Source organism: Papio anubis, chromosome 1, assembly GCF_008728515.1.
Source record: "Papio anubis isolate 15944 chromosome 1, Panubis1.0, whole genome shotgun sequence".
NCBI classification, from domain to species: domain Eukaryota; kingdom Metazoa; phylum Chordata; class Mammalia; order Primates; family Cercopithecidae; genus Papio; species Papio anubis.
The window spans coordinates 95,997,484-96,014,918 of record NC_044976.1 but is presented as its reverse complement, the minus strand read 5'-3'; the positions used below and the strand labels follow the sequence as shown (position 1 = coordinate 96,014,918).

General features: G+C 37.0%; 1 protein-coding gene and 1 pseudogene across 5 annotated transcripts in view; both read left to right on the top strand.

Moving 5' to 3' along the window:
• Positions 1 to 17,435, top strand: part of DPYD (dihydropyrimidine dehydrogenase) — an 869,249-nt gene that overhangs the window by 608,715 nt on the left and 243,099 nt on the right. The window lies entirely within an intron of this gene.
• LOC116271890 lies at positions 9,570 to 9,646 on the top strand (annotated as a pseudogene).

Below are 17,435 nucleotides of genomic sequence, written 5' to 3'. Positions count from 1 at the left end.
CCCTCCTGCTCCCCCTCCACGCAGTAGGCCCGGTTATTGCTGATGTTTCCTTCCGGTCAGAGTGATCTCGTTGTTCCAGCTTCCACCTATGGTGAGAACATGCGATTGTTTGGTTTTCTGTTCTTGTGATAGTTTGCTAAGAATGATGGTTCAGCTGCATCCATGTCCTACAAAGGACACAAACTCATCCTTTTTATGGCTGCATAGTATTTCATGGTGCCTATAATGCCACATCTGTAATCAAGTCTGTCACTGATGATGGACATTTGGGTTGATTCAAGTCTGCTATTGTGAATAGTGCTGCAATATAAACATGCGGCCATGCGTCTTTATATAGCAGCATAGTTTATAATCCTTTGGGCTGCATACCCAGTAATGGGATGGCTGGGTCATATGGTACATCTACTTCCTAGATCCTTGAGGAATTGCCATACTGTTTTCCATAATGGTTGAACTAGTTTACAATCCACCAACAGTGTAAAAGGTGTTCCCTGTTCTCCACATCCTCTTTAACCTGTTGTTTCCTGACTTTTAATGATAGCCATTCTAACTGGTGTGAATGGTATCTCATTGTGGTTTGATTTGCATTTCTCTGATGGCCAGTGATGATGAGCATTTTTCATGTGTCTGTTGGCTGTATAGATGTCTTCTTTTGAGAAATGAAAGAAATCAAAGAGGGTATTCAGTTAGGGAAAAAGAAGAAGTCAAGTGTCCTCTTGCAGATGACATGATTGTATGTTGAAAATCCCATTGTCTCATGCAAAATCTCCTTAATGTAAATGCAGCAACGTCAGCAAAGTCTCAGGATACAAAATTAATATTGCAAAAATCCACCAAGCATTCTTATACACCAGTAACAGACAAACAGAGCCAAATCATGAATGAACTTCATTCACAATTATTAAAGAGGAGGAGGAATAAATACCTAGGAATCAACTTAAAGGGATGTAAAAGACCTCTTCAAAGGAGAACTACAAACCACTGCTCAGTGTGTAAAAGAGGACACAAACAAATAGAAAGAACATACCATGCTCAAAAACAGGATAGGAAGAATAAATATGGCTGAGGATGGCCATACTGCTGGTTATTTATAAGATTCATCCCACAGCTCCCATCAAGCTACCAATAGGTTTCTTCACAGAATTGGGAAAAAACTGCTAAAGTTCATATGGAACCAAAACAGCCTGCATCTCAAGACAATCTAAGTCAAAGGAGAACAAAGCTGGAGGCATCCAGCTACTGACTTCAAACTATACTACAAGGCTACAGTAGCAAACAGCATGGTACTGGTGCCAAAACAGAGATATAGACCAATGGAACAGAGTCCTCAGAAATAATACCACACACATCTACAGCCATCTGATCTTTGACAAACCTGAGAGAAACAAAATGGGAAAGGATTCCTATTTAATAAAATGGTGCTGGGAAAATTGGCTAGCCATAAGTAGAAAGCTGAAACTGGATCCTTTCCTTATACACTTATCTGAAAATTAGTCTACCTGAGATGGATTAGAGACTTAAAATGTTAGACCTAATACCATAAAAACCCTAGAGGAAAACCTAGGTATTGAGTACCATTGGGACATAGGCATGGGCAAAGACTTCATGTCTAAAACACCAAAACAGCAGTAGCAAAGCCAGAAATTGACAAATGGGATCTCATTGACTAAAGAGCTCTGCACATAAAAGAAACTACCATCAGAGTGAACAGGCAACCTACAGAATGGGAGAAAATTTTTTGCAATCTACTCATCTGACAAAGGGCTAATATCCAGAACCTACAAAGAACTCAAACAAATTTACAAGAAAAAAACAAACAGCCCCATCAAAAAGTGGGCAAAGGATATGAACAGACATTTCTCAAAAGAAGACATTCATACAGCCAACAGACACATGAAAAAATATTCTTTATTCTTAAGCTGCCCTGCACAAATGGCATCATCATATAATTTGTAGCAAAAGCTAAAATGTTACTAATACTTTAGAAGACTATATTTGTTAATGGCTCTAGTCTTCTTTAGTCTTTCTTTCCTCCTTCTTTCCTTTTCTCCTTTGTGAAGAAAATCTCACTACCTACCCATAACCCATATGAACATCAGTGCAAACATTTGCAGTTTCAACTATTGGTGAATGAACTTGTATAAAATATACCAATACTCAGTCTTTGGGGGGTTTTGTTTGTTTGTTTGAAACAGCGTCTTGCTCTGTCATCCAGGCTGTAGTACAGTCGCACAGCCATAGCTTACTGTAACCTCGAACTCTTCTGGGCTCAAGCTATCCTCTTGCCCCATCCTCACGAGTAGCTAGGACTACAGTCACACACCACCACGCCTGGCTAACTTTTTTATTTCCTCTTTATCTGTAGAGAGGAGGTCTGTCTTTGTTACTTATGCTGGCTCTGAACTCCTGGCCTCAAGCAATCCTCCTGCCTTGACCTCCTAAAACACTGGAATTACAGGCGTGAGCCACCACACCCATCCTCAATACATAGGTTTGCAAAAAATTTGAATCATTAGGCTAGTGTGAGCCAGTGACTTGGCTAAGAGTTATCCTAACTCTTAGAAGCTTTCTCACACCTGTATCTCAGTTTCCTCTCACTGTGTTATATATAGAACTGGATCATGTAGACAGGCAATGATCATATAAAATATTTCAGCATTACATTTGCTTTGCAGTTGCATTTTATTTTTTAAAAGTTTCATCTAAGTAATGAATATTTAGTCAATAATTAATATTCAAAGTCAACAAAAATATCTACCGTGTCTTTCATGTACGAATATTATGATTGTCCCTGTAGATGATATTGCATGATGAAAAAATAAATCTTCTCTAACTTTGAACAACTCAAAATCTTAAGCAAAGACGAAATTTAAGTTCATGAAATTAAAATAATTTTAAGGTGACTGTAAAAGCAAATGGATAATTTGTGTGGTTATAGAGAGTTAATATATACAGAGTTAACTCTGACTTTCCCAAAGGGTTATCCAAGGTAATTCATCCCCAGTGTACCACAGCCTTACAACCACGCTCTACCCACTCATCCCTTGCCCTTTTGTATATTTTCAAATCACCTACTTGAAATTATATTACGTATTTATTTTTTTCTTATTGTATTTTCCACTAGAATGAAAACTTCATGAGAAAAGTAGCTTTGTCTTATTACTGTCAAGCTCTGGCAGATAGAGTAGCAGTTGAATACATATTTGTGGAGTGAATGAATTAACGAGTATCACCAAATAAGGATTATTACAGACTGGTTATACAACATGCAGCCCACTACTAGGCAAATAAGGTAATTATGGCTGATGATACCTTTCTGTTTACCATGCATATACCTTAGTTATTATGCAAGATTAGATATTCATTAAACAGCAGTTATAACAATGAACCACAACAAGGAGAGATATAAAAGAGAATGAACTAATCATCTTTTCAATTTTCTATTTTTTAGGGCTGCTTCTGAGCTCATCCTGATTTCTTTTAAAGCCAGGAAACTCAGTATTTATTTTTATTGATTCACTTCATATTGTATCAGGGCGAAATACAGGAAATTTAATGTCCAAACAGTTCTTCACTATCTAATTAGGAATTAAAGAATATAAGTAAAATGCTTCTTGTATATTAGGATTTTATCTATTTTATATATATGTAAATATATATATACACACACACACATATATATACACACACATAATAACAAAAGTTGTAGTCAAGTTTGGACTTGAATTTTTTTTAGATGGAAATATGTTGCATATTTTGGTATTGTAGAAGTGACCAGAAATATCATAGAAATAAAATATCAAAATATTTTTATTCTTTATAAATCATAACCTTTATCAAAAGTCACAAACATGGTAAAAATGACCTGATAGTCATTCTTTTGTGAATTTGTGTTCAAACGTAGGGTAAGACATTTATCTAGTGTGCCATTCATGCATGGGGACTCGAAATTATTTCTTTCTTGCTTTTTTTGTTTTTTAAGATGGAGTTTCACTCTTTTGCCCAGGCTGGAGTGTAGCGGCACGATCTCGGCTCACTGCAACCTCCACCTCCTGGGTTCAAGCGATTCTCTTGCCTCAGCCTCCCAAGTGGCTAGAATTAAAGCACACACCACCGTGCCCAGCTAATTTTGTTTTTTAGATTTTTAGTAGAGGCCAGATTTTACCATGTTGGCCAGGCTGGTCTCGAACTCCTGACCTCAGGTGATCCGCCTGCCTGGGCCTCCCAAAGTGCTGAGATTACAGGCGTGAACCACTGCGCCCAGGCTCAAAATTATTTCTTACCCTTACCCGTTAGTAGCCACAGAGTGCTCATCAAACATCACTTTAATACAGGATTAAGTACTGGAAATAATGTTAGCAGTGTATATTTGTAACTCTGAGTACATCCCAAAGAGAAATATACTTGATTTTGAATATGCTTGTAATACAAATGGCTATTCCCACTCTAATACGGATAATTCAAAGTTAGTGACATCACCACAACAATGAATTTATGCAGTATTCAAATTGGTAGCATTTCTACATCCTAAAATATATTTTTGTAATGCTCATTTTTATTCATGAAATCTTAACAAAATTCAGATTTACTGTTATTCTTCTTTTCCTTCTGCTTTAATAGGTGCTTTAGGCTTAAGTTCATCATACCAAATTGCCCAAAAGTCTAGGAAGTAATATTCAGAAGTTGTTTCTCACTCACTTTGGAAAATATTTTCTCTAATCAAACTTTAAACAAATTATTAGCTTTAATTAAATGTGAAAGAAAACAAAAGCATACGATAAAAAACCCTTTGGTGTAAAGAGCTGATACAATAAGACCAACTTGAATATTCACAACTTTTCTATAATAATTGATTGCAACATAATCACAGTAAAATTTCAGCACACTTTAAGTACATTTAATTGCGTAAAAGTAAATATATAACTCTGAAATGATTAACAAAATACTACTTAAGTATACTTTGTAAAAGTAAACCTATATTTTACGTAGTCTGACCATTTTTCCCTTTTCTAGTAGTATATAGCTCTGTTATCTTTTCTAACTAATGTATCTTTGGATACCTATAACACTATTGATATTTTTTCAAATAATTTTATAGTATCCAGTTATATAACAAGTAGTATTCATTTATTCATCTGTTAAATACATTTCTATTGAGAAAAATTAAAATCTGAATAAAATCTGAAGGAAAGGTAAATGAGTAAGTTAATTCACTTAAGGGCAGGAGCAAGTGTGTGTGATATGAATGGGATGGATATTGTGGATGGAGAAAACAACATTTATAAACTCTAGCCTGGGAGTTAAACATAAGTAGACTAATATGACTTTCCTAACATACTATATAGTGACTAGTTTTCACTGTATGCCATGGTTTAGATGTATTATATAGGCTATTGTCTCTTTCTTATTTAGAAATAACCGTGGCTATAATATAATAGCATTACTGTTTTATTTCTTAAGAGGCATCTCTATGGTATATAAGGTTTAGGGAATTCTATTATGAATAACATAAGCTTAGTTTATACATTGTGGATGAATCAATTTATGCATGTGCCATCTGAGGAGATCTGTATGTGAGCGAGACATAGAAGCCCTGTATACTCTACTCTCTCTTAGAGGACAGAGGGGATTTGAAGACCAATTGTGGTTGGTTGTCATGTATCAACTGAAATACCCACTTCTATCTCCTTCATCAGTTGCCCCTGTGTTAACATACAGCATCGAAATTCCTACTTGTGCCAGGCCCAAAGCTATTGATTACCCAGGTCTTCTAAGAAGTTACATCTTCTAAATGCCTATTGTTATGTATTTGCTTTTCATAATATAAGTTTTGCCTACAAACACAGCACCTAGCATCAAAAGCAAGGCAATTTATGAGCACCACCCATCAGAAGAGATTTAGTGCCGTGTTATTTATAATAAAACCTGGAAATAATCTCAACATCCAAAAATTAATAAATAAGTAAAACAGGATGTATCTATATGATTTATAAATTATTATATGAAATATTTGCCTATTAAAATTGTATTTTTAAAGAAGCTTAGTGACACAGGGAATGCACATTCTATAAAAATGAAGGCTATACAACTAAAAATGTGAGCATTAAATTTTGAGTACAGTGTATTTACTCAATAAAGGAGTAAAATTTTCTTACTCAAAGGAAATAGACCTTTTTAATTTTGTTTCTATTTAGTTGTTTCATTATTAGTAATTTTAGTTTTTTCTTCTTTATTCAAGTTGGGATTTGCTTCCACAATAATTGAGAACTTTTTTTATAATCAGGAAAATACTTTCTTTAACCTTGAAAAATATAATGTAGGAATATTGAATGAATTATGGCAAATAGTTGTTTCTTTTCTCATTCAAGGTAAGACAAGTAGATATGATTTTAATCTGTAGCAGGATAAGAAAGATATTCATTGGAATTTGATGATTACAAATATTATGAGGAGCAGAGTCTACTGTATCTCTTGCTAGGGATAATTTGAAAGAAAATAAGAAAGCTAGAATGATTTAAGCACCATAAAGCTAATATGTGAGAGGACTTGGTAAATCATTAACTGTGGTATATATGTTAGTTTTAATATTGTCTGGGAACTTCTTCAGATCCTATTTAGGCCTGTGATCTCAATTATGTGTTTAATTAGCAAAGTTCATTTTTGGTGTCTCAGACAGTTGCTGATTTCACATTGTAAGAATTCAGGGATGTTGTTTAAACCACAATTGATTTATTTTAAAATATCTTATAAACTCTTTATCTTTACATACATTTATTGCCTTGTAATATAACAAATGATCTCTTTCATCATGTCATTAGTTATAATTGTGAGAACTGTAAAATGATAGTTAAATGATACATTTGTTGTATACATCTTTTATGTAAAGCACAGTTATAGGTTCTGATAGTTCAGATTAATTTTATTGTTAGTTTTCTTTGACTATATGTTTGCAAATATTAACTCCTTAACCCCTTGCAATCTGCCTTCCATCTTATTAGGTGTCTATAACTACATTCGCATAAGTTGCCAATAACTCTGAGTGGTATGTTCTATTACTTACATTTCAGTCTTTGTTCTACCTAATTTCTCTGCAGTATTTTACCTCAATAATTTCATCCACATCTTTTCTAGGGGAAGTGGTCTTCTCATTTATATTATTTTTCCTGGTTGTTCTCCTCTCTCTCTGACCATTATAAGGATTCTGCACCTCAATATTAATGATCCCAAAGCTTAAGCCCTTTTCCTTCCATCTTCTCATCCATTCACAAGCCTTCAACCGCCATCTACTAATTACAGTTTAATCTGAGAGTTATGCTAATGACTCTCAAATCTATGTTTCCAAAAATCCTTTCCTGAGATCCAAATTGCTATTAACTCTCAACCAGATTCTTTCAGGTAGATGTCCCATAGAGACCTCAAACTCAATGTATCTAAAATTCATTCACCCTTCCCTACCCCTTGTCAAAACCTGCTTCTAAATGCCTATTGTCTCCTCACTTGGTTGATGACAGTGCTATCCTCCAACAATTGGGATCTACAGAATTTTAAATTTTCATTCCCCAACCCTGATTTGTCCTTATCTTGAAAGTTTTTAACATTCATCTTTAAAATAACATCCTTGTCCACTTGAAATGATTGATTTTCACTGACATTGCTTTACATTAGCCATACCTTCTCTTTTTAACTGGTCTCCTGCTTGGACTCTTATCTGACACACTCATCCCACAGACATATATAAGAGTTAAGTTTCTAAAACATGGATCTAAACATATGGCTTTTCTTATTGCCGAAAGGATAAGGCACAAAATCTTTCAGAAACTGACCGTAAACTCTAGCTGAATCATGTAGACATGTCTCCTCACTGCTTCCTTCATAGGCACTAGTTTCCTTCCCATTTCATGTGATACCATGAATTCCTATACTTTTGAGCCTTTTCTTAAGTATTTTTTAGTCATGCACTGTTCCATAGGCTCTACTCCAGCAAATGATTTTGTGAATCCCTCAAGATTCCAAACTACAATCACCTTCACTGTTGTCTCCTCACATCTGTCTCATACACACACACTCTAGAAGTTAATAAATCACTCCACTGCTAAGTTTCCATTCACTTCGTAGACACTTCAAGTAGAACAGATTGTTTTGGATGGTTTTTATGTCTGTCTATTTTACCAAACCAAGAATGGCCTAAACCATGAAGACTGTAAAGCTTTCACGGTTAGATGCACGATGGTTGGAAGTGCTCTTACATTTAAGGACATTGGTCCAGATTCAAAAGGTTTCAGTATTCCCAAAATTATTCACTTTCAAAAAAGTGAAAAGCAGTAGGAAATTTGTGAGTTGCATTTGTGATTTTAGCAGTTTTATGTTACGTTCTAGGAATAGTAGCAATTGGAAAGGTATGAGATAAAGACTTCTTTATAGTGCTGGATGTTACCTTTGCCCAGATGATGTAAAAATCTAATTAGGTGCTACTACTTCTAGATGTTAATTACATAACCAGTAAAGTTCACCATAGTATGCTTCTTTTTAAGTGAAAAAAAAAAGCAAAGTTTCAAACTATCTAAATTTAGCAGTCCTTTGGGTACTCTGCATTTGTTGAATATTGCACAAGTAAATACCCATCTGTTTTGGTACTAATATGATTTTGTATATCAAGCAGTTTAAAGTTTTTTTCCCCCATGAAAACTTCATCAACTGTTTTATCAACAATGTAGGCTTCAGGCAGTTCTGTAAAGTTGAGTTGGGATAAATGAAAGATCCTTGTCGGATTGGTAATCATGCAGGTATTGAGAATGAAAGGGAGATCATATTTTAATTTAACTTCAGTGCCTCAAGATATTTTCACTTACAGACTATATTACTGTTCTCTGTCTACATATCCATCTTGTAGATATCATAGCCACTGTTAATAGATTTCAAATAAAGCTTTCCTGGATCTGGGTGATATATATCACTACTTTCTGCAAGGGTCTCCTGAATTATATGAGGGCTTACTCATTATGACATATTAAAATGCTAAATGATTTATAGAAAAATAGAGATATATTGTAGTTCTAAAGGCCATTTTTATATTCTATTGACCCTGACATAGTTTAACTGAAACTATAACTTGATTGTAAGTTCTTTGAGGATGAAGTTGATGCCTTACTCTTGTAATTTCCACATAGTCCATGAAACTAAGGGCCTGCTCAGCAGGCCAATAGCTCCTTTCTACAGAAAAGTAACCAGAAGCAGTATTTGGCATACACCTGCCGTAAACGTGTGTGTCCTGGCTACCTTGACCACAATTTATTGGATCAGATATTGTATCCTGAGCAAAAAGCAACCACTTGGAGACCAAATAAAAAGAGGTCAGCAACTTGTCAGGAAGTGTGACGCCATAACCCAGGCAATAATGTCTCTCCACACTGGATAGTGGTCCACTGCCTATATCAATTAACACTCATAATTGCAAGCCACAGAAACTGACTGGCTGTCAGAAGTGAAAGGAGATTTATTGGCAGGATACAAGATGGCTTATGGAATCAAAGAAGATAGGAATAGCAGGCTTAGAAAATGGGCAAAAAAAAAAGACTATACTTTCAAGGGATCATTTCTATAGTTTGTTACTAGAGAAGTTTCTCTGAACGTGTAGAGCACCGAATGACTTCAAACTATACTACAAGGCTACAGTAACCAAAACAGCATGGTACTGGTACCAAAACAGAGATATAGACCAATGGAACAGAACAAGTCCTCAGGAAATAATACCACACATCTACAGCCATGATCTTTGACAAACCTGGAGAGGAAACAAGAAATGGGGAAAAGGATTCCCTATTTAATAAATAGTGCTGGGAAAATTGGCTAGCCATAAAGTAGAAAGCTGAAAGGATCCTTTCCTTTACTCCTTATGAAAATTAATTCAAGATGGATTAGAGACTTAAATGTTAGACCTAATACATAAAAATCTGATAGGTAGTACCATTCAGGACATAGAGCATGGGCAAAACTTCATGTCTAAAACACCAAAAACAACGGCAGCAAAAGCCAAAATTGACAAATGGGATCTCATTAAACTAAAGAGCTTCTGCACAACCACAAAGAAACTACATCAGAGTGAACAGGCAACCTACAGAATGGGAGAAAAGTTTTGCAATCTACTCATCTGACAAAGGGCTAATATCCAGAACCTACAAGAACTCAAAACAAATTTACAAGAAAAAACAAACAGCCCCATCAAAAAGTGGGCAAAGGATATGAACAGACATTTCTCAAAAGAAGACATTCATATAGCCAACAGACGCACCTGAAAAATGCTCATCATCACCTGGCCATCAGAAATGCAAATCAAAACCAATGAGATACCATCTCACACCAGTTAGAATGGCGTCATTAAAAGTCGGAAACAACAGGTGCTGGGGATGTGGAGAAATAGAACACTTTTTTACACTGTTGGTGGATTATGCTCATTCAACCATTATGAAAACAATTATGCGGCGAATTCCTCAAGGATCTAGTAGATGTACCATATGACCCAGCCATCCCATTACTGGGTGTATACTCAAGGATTATAAATCATGCTGCTATAAAGGCGCGTGCACCACATTATGTTTATTCGCGGCACTATTCTAATAGCAAAAGACTTGGAATCAACCGTGTCCATCAGTGACGAATGGATTAAGAAGATGTGGCACATATACACCATGGAATACTATGCAGCCATAAAAGGATGAGTTTGTGTCGCTGTGGGACATGGATGCAGCTGGAAACCATCATTCTTAGCAAACTATCACAGAACAGAAAACCAAACACCGCGTATTTCTCACTCTCATAGGTGGGAACATGAACAATGAATCACTTGGACTTGGGAAGGGAACATGCACACACTGGGGCCTATCATGGGGAGGGGGAGAGGGAGAGGGGGAGGGATTGCATTGGGAGTTACACTCTGATGATGTAAATAGCGAGTTGATAGGTGCTGGCGAGTTGATGGGTGCAACACAGCAACATGGCACAAGTATACATATGTAACAAACCTGCACGTTATGCACATGTACCCTAGAACTTAAAGTATAATAATAATAAAAAATTTAAAATTTTTTAAAAAAAAAGAAAATGGGCAAAAAAACAAAAAAGGGCCAGAGAATGGACACCAAGAGTTGATCGGCTAATACAGCCTCTACCAGGGTTGATATCCACCACTACTGCCATCATTGGATACTGTCAGGAGATGCTGCACCACACACTACCACAAATACACTTTAACCACTTTTCTGATTGTGAGGTTAAAACTTTGGGCTAGATCTTCAGTTGGCTAGGCCTAGATCATGTACTGGTTTTTTTGGTTGCAAGAGAGTAGAAAGAGTAAGACCCTCTTTTCAAACGCTTGCAAAATGCAGATAGTTCTTGTGTCCTACCAATGCTTCATATGGTTTAAATTTCCTACAAATAGGAAAGGAAGTGAAATGTCAAATAGCCGAAATATAAAGAACACTATTTGTACTGAGTCTTCTTTTCTGTGGATTTGTTTTTAAATATATATATATACACACACACACACACACGTGTGTATATATAGATTATATATACATATGTGTGTATATATAGATGTATATGTATGTGTATATACATGTGTGTGTATATATATGTGTGTGTATACATATATATATATAAAACAGTGAAAAAATTGAATTGGAAAACCAAATTCAATTCAATTTTCAAAAAAATTGAATTGGAGAGCCAAAAAGGTAATATAGGAAAATGGAGAACGTGAATAGAAGTAGAAATGGAATAAGAGATGCTGAGAAATAATAGCAGATATATTCATATTGCAAAGTTTTTAATCCTTAAAACAATAGACACCCATTCCTAAAGGAACAACAAGAAAACAAGAGCTGCTCTTTAGAGCTGCTACGCATCTTACAAAATGAGTGTTGGTGTCCCAATCCTCAGAGGCCTAGCTCTTCCTTTACGTAAAACATTTCACTTACTTTTTTATTTTTCCAGGTATAGTTGTAATAAACTCCCCAAAATGGGGTAACCTCGCCATGTTTCCTTTCCTTGACACCTGAAAGATTAAAATAGAGAACTCTCTTTTTACACACAAGTACCCCTTATGATATGTATGCTTATAATCCACCACGTGAGTGTAATAAATACATTGATAAGGAATTTTAGGTTCAAGATTGCTGAAGATTTTAGACAAAATCCAGTATCCATGAATTTCATTTTGAATTTGTGAATACCACACTTATAAAAGGTCATGTTTAAAGCCTTCTCTATCCCACATTTTCACCGAAGACTTCTACCGAAGTCACCCACTTTGGTATTTCCTTAGTAGTATTCTTTCTTTTAGTATTTAATTTTGAGTATTTAGCTCGAAAAGGGATATCAGTCCACAGAGCTAGCAAAAACAAACAAAATGGCCTAGATATTTGTTTCTAGCTCCTACAGCAGCAGTGGGAAGAAATTCTTTAAAGAACTATACCAACTTGTTATGGATGAGTTCTCCTTAGTCGGAACCATTCATTGCCAAGGGATTGCAGTTTTTCTCTGCTAGGTTATTTAAAATTGCCTCAATAGTAATTCTTTCTTGCTTGGATTTCATAACATTCCCAGGACAGAAGCATGACTTCCCTAGACTCTCTTCATCCTAAATGTATCAGCATGGTGGGTGCTCCAGGGCAGAATGCTGCCTCACACTAGCTTCCTCCCTGTGTTGGTTAATCATTCACTTCAACATGGGATTATAAAAATACTGAGGTTTTGTGCTTGTGGTTGTTTTATAAGTCTAGCACTGAAATACATAAGCTAACTGAATAGACCAACAGATGTATAAAATATCAATTGTTATACTGTTTGCACTAATGCTTTGCATTAAGAAAACAAATGCCAAGCTGCTTGAAGTCTGCAAAGAATGAAAACTCCTTATTATACACTTAAATACACACTTGCCCTTATCCAAAATGAATCCATACATAGCAGGGCAAGCAGCTGCCTGTATTTCATAACCCACTGAGGTCTTTTTAGTGTGTTCTAAGCAATGATTAGGATACCTGCTGGGGTTCATTTTGGCTCAGCTGGTCCACAATTTTGAACACCTACTGGTGGTATCAGGAAAATATGTGCATGACCTGTTTCTCCATGTATTAAGACCTTCCAAATTATGCTGCATACCCTCATTAATAAGCAAACTATGGATAACACCCTTTTTGTATGGTAGATAAAACTAGCATTTGAATTTAAAGATAAATAATATCCCACACATAAGGAAAGTTCAAGCTCCTTTTTTACTCAGTATAAAGGATTCAACAAAAGAATAAACTATTCTGAAATGCTTTAATATCGAGAATTTGAAGGTGTCCTAATTACTGCGAAATATGGCCAATGTATGGCTCTCGAAGAGTTTTTTGTTTACCTATGAAGATAAGCCTATGGAGCCTGTGTCAATCTTGGTTTTAGAATAAAACATGATAAAAGCTAAGACAAGGGAAATAGACCTGGAAATATACACCATAGGTAAAGAAAAACATTAAAAAAGCCAAAAGGAATGGCTGCCCCTAAGTGACAGACAAGTCATGGATCAAGTATGGGAGCAAGGTGGGCAACTTCAGGTCAATTCAGGCAGGCACGGAGGCTCAGAGGGATCCAGTCCAGAAAGAAGTGAACAATGGATAAAGTCTAGAAATGTAGAGTACAGATAGTGGGAAGGGAGAACTAGACTTCAAACAAGCAGAATGGATTATGAAAGCTAAATCAGACATTAGAATGGAGTACAGTTCAGAACAGAGGGCACTGAAGGCTCAACACACCTGGAAGAAGTTTCATCTGACCTCTCAATGAAATTTTATCTTATTTCATTTTATTTTATTCTATTCTATTCTATTCTATTTTTTGAGACAGTCTTGCTCTGTTGCCCAGGCTGGAGTGCAGTGATGCAATCTCGGCTCACTGCAGCCTCCACCTCCTGGGTTTAAAGGATTCTCATTCCTCAGCCTCCTGGGAGGAGGGATTACAGGTATGTGCTACCACGCCTGGATTTTTTCTTTTTTTTTTTCTTTTCTGTACTTTTAGTAGAGACAAGGATTCGCCATGTGAGCCAGGGTAGTCTTGAACGCCTGGCCTCAAGTGATCCACCTTCCTCAGTCTTCCAAAGTGCTGGGATTACAGGCATGAGCCAATGTGCCCAGCCTCTCAATGATGTTTTTAAGAGGTTTGTCATTGATTGTATCTGCAAGAGGCAAAGAATTGGAATGAGGATTAGTATATACACTGATTTCTCTGGCCATCCTCCCTTGATGGATAATTTTGTCTTGCGGACACAAAGGTATCATCATCTCCTTTATCCATGGGCTTCTGCACAGTAGCCGAGTGCCACATCACAATAATGACTTTGAGCAAGTTCTGAATCAACATAGCAAGTAGGTGTCCAAACTCTTTAGGGATGTCTCTGAGTTGTCTTTTGGCAGAGGTCACTCAATCACTGTCTCCTACCATGTCCCTAAAAGCAGTCTTTTTCTAGAAGAAAAATAGCCCTGCTTCCGGGGATTGGGCGTTTTCTTTCCCCTGAGCATATATTGGCTATTGCTGGGTAGGTCACCAGCAAGGCTCAACTGTATTCAGGACATTCTAAGAGACCTTGTTCTGTCAAGCCAAAGGTAGAACTAGAATTCAGAAGAAACTTGAGAAATTCAGCATAGCTTTCTGAATTCCTCTCAGTGAGATATCCTGAGGTCACTTGGGCAAGTTTTTTTTCTTCTTTGACTTTCCTAGAATATAGCCTAATCCTTTTACAGGGAGAATTCTTCATTCAAGTAGAGAACTGTCGTGTCAGTTGAGTCCTCCAGGAATCAGACACAGAGAGGGAATTAGGAAGGCAAAAGGTTTATTGGAGAGAAATGCTTGTGAAAGGAAAAAAGAGGAAGCAGAATTGGAAAAGGGGAGCCATCGGACCCTGATACAGACACAGGAAAAATCTTTGGCAGCCCAGTAGGGAGCTTCAGGACAAAGAGTGCCTATTAGAGGAGTCCCACATTCACCAGAAATAGCTAGACCCTTGTACTACAGTTTTGCTGTCATTCACTGGGGTCTCCCTGAAAGGAGCATGACCCCAGTTTAGAAGTGAGGCATACCTAAAGGAGGAAGCAGTTAGAGGCAGTCATCTCACCACACTCTTGCAGCTGGGCCAGAGTCTGTTCCTGAAGGTAGATCTGAGTGGTTCATGTCTGTGGCTGTTGCAGTTGCCTGCTTCTGCATGTATTTTTCTAAGACCTTTTCAGAAATTAATTACCCTAGCATATCTACTCACCAGTTCTGGTGAAAGGTTATGTGACTCCTCAACATTTCAGAAAGTTATGTAGAGGGTAGACCCTCTGCCATGCAGGGTCTGAGCCCTGCTTCCATTTCTTTGATGCAATATGGGATTCCTGGAATAGAGACAAGGTATTTACATAATAAGATAGCAATAGTGCTACAGTGCCCCTGAGAGGCTCAGTGTCCAGAATAGCACATAAAACTGTGGGCAGAAGGTGTTCATTGATCTGTTTATTTGGGCAGGTACCTCTCAAACTTCGTTACCATGGCCAGGTGAGGCAGTGGATTTCCTATTGGGATTAGCCAGCAGAAGCAAGATAATTCTATGAAATCTGAATCTGATTCTGTAGGGACAAATTGTGGCAGAGGAGATTTGAAATTTGAACAACTTTCAGGGCTGATCTCTACAATTAACACTGCCATTTGAGAGTAAAGAAGTGAGCTGCTGGGGAGAATCTGAGAGTCCTCACAGAGAATTAAAATGGTGCCTGAAAGAATGCTGGCAGTCAGGAATTAACTAAACAGTGAGTAGTGTATGGCAATTCTTGTCCATTTGTAAAAAAAAAAAAAAAAATGCTTTAGAGACTAAGTGAAATGGGGAGCATTGACACTAAGAATGTCAGAGGAATGGTACACTAGGGAAATTTTGTCTGAAAGGAAGAAAACAAACATCATTAAGTTATATTCACCAGAAATCATATTTAAAGGAACAAAACAGGAATGTAGTTCCCTTTAGCTGATAAAAATATGGACAGCCTCTCCCTTCCCCTCAAGGTCCCAGGGACTGAAGACTGGGAGTTGAGGCAGGGTCAGGGTCAGAGGTACAAACTCAGGAAAAGCCCTCAATATATTAAAACTTCAGACAGAAAGGATAATGGTCATCCCGGCCCTTAGGTGGGTTCTCGTGGACTCCCAGGCCACAGTAGGGGACAGTTCTCTCGAAGTATTTTAGCTCACTGGTAGAGAGCATCAAAAGACTGTTTTCAAACTCAGTTGGCTCCTGGAGTAACAGCTACTAATATCCTGTATCTCCAGCTTATTTTGGCTCCATGGAAGAGGAGATGCAAATGTTTTGTGGTTCATGATGGAAAGCTGGTATGCAATTAGAAACTCTTTTTTTTTTTTTTTTTTTTTTTTTTTTTTTTTTGAGATGGCGTCTCACTCTGTCACCCCGGCTGGAGTGCAATGGCATGATCTCAGCTCACTGCAAGCTCCACCTCCCGGGTTCAAGCAATTCTCCCACGTCAGCCTCCTGAGTAGATGGGACTACAGGCACCCACCACAACACCCAGCCAATTTTTATATTTTTAATAAAGACAGGGTTTCACCATGTTGGCCAGGATGGTCTCGATTTCTTGACCTCGTGATCCACCCACCTCAGCCTCCCAAAGTGCTGGGATTACAGGCGTGAGCCACCGCGCCCAGCCAGAATTTCTTTATTCTTTCATTCAACATGGTGTTTATTGTCTTCCATGTACCAGACTTTTTGCTAGGATAAAAGAGTAAAATACATCCCCTAAAAGACTTTAAATAGTCTAGTAGAAAGAAACTGATTATTAAACAGAGAAGATGACTATAAAACACTGTGATAAATGCAGTAATAAAGAAATATTAAAGGAGCACTAAAGAGGCAGTCACTTACTAAGCCATCCTGTGCTGAAGTGGGATGGAAGGATTTGTCATGGAGGGCTGCTTTGAGGGCTGTTATTCAAGGGACAAAAAATGAAGGGCATTCCAGGTAGAGAGAAAGAAATAAAAAGCTTGAAATGAGAAACAGAATGGAGAAGGCTATGTGCCTGGGGAGGAGAGGACACACAAGCAGGTCTATGTCATCTTCTACTTAAGGCACAAAGAAGTAGCCAAACACACACACACGCGTACACATGTACACATTCCAGGCATATACACTTACAACATTTTATAATCACATTATGTGTTTGTTGTATACATTTGTCTCCCCTAGATTATAAAGTATTTTGGTTTATGTTTTTAAAAAACAGGAATAGCATTTTACACATCTCTAAATCTGTATTATCCAATACAGTAACTAAAACAGTGGTCTATTAGGTTATCCTGGACCCAGTATACTATACTCTCAGTTTTCCTCCAAGTACATAGAAATAAGAAAGTCAGTGTCAATT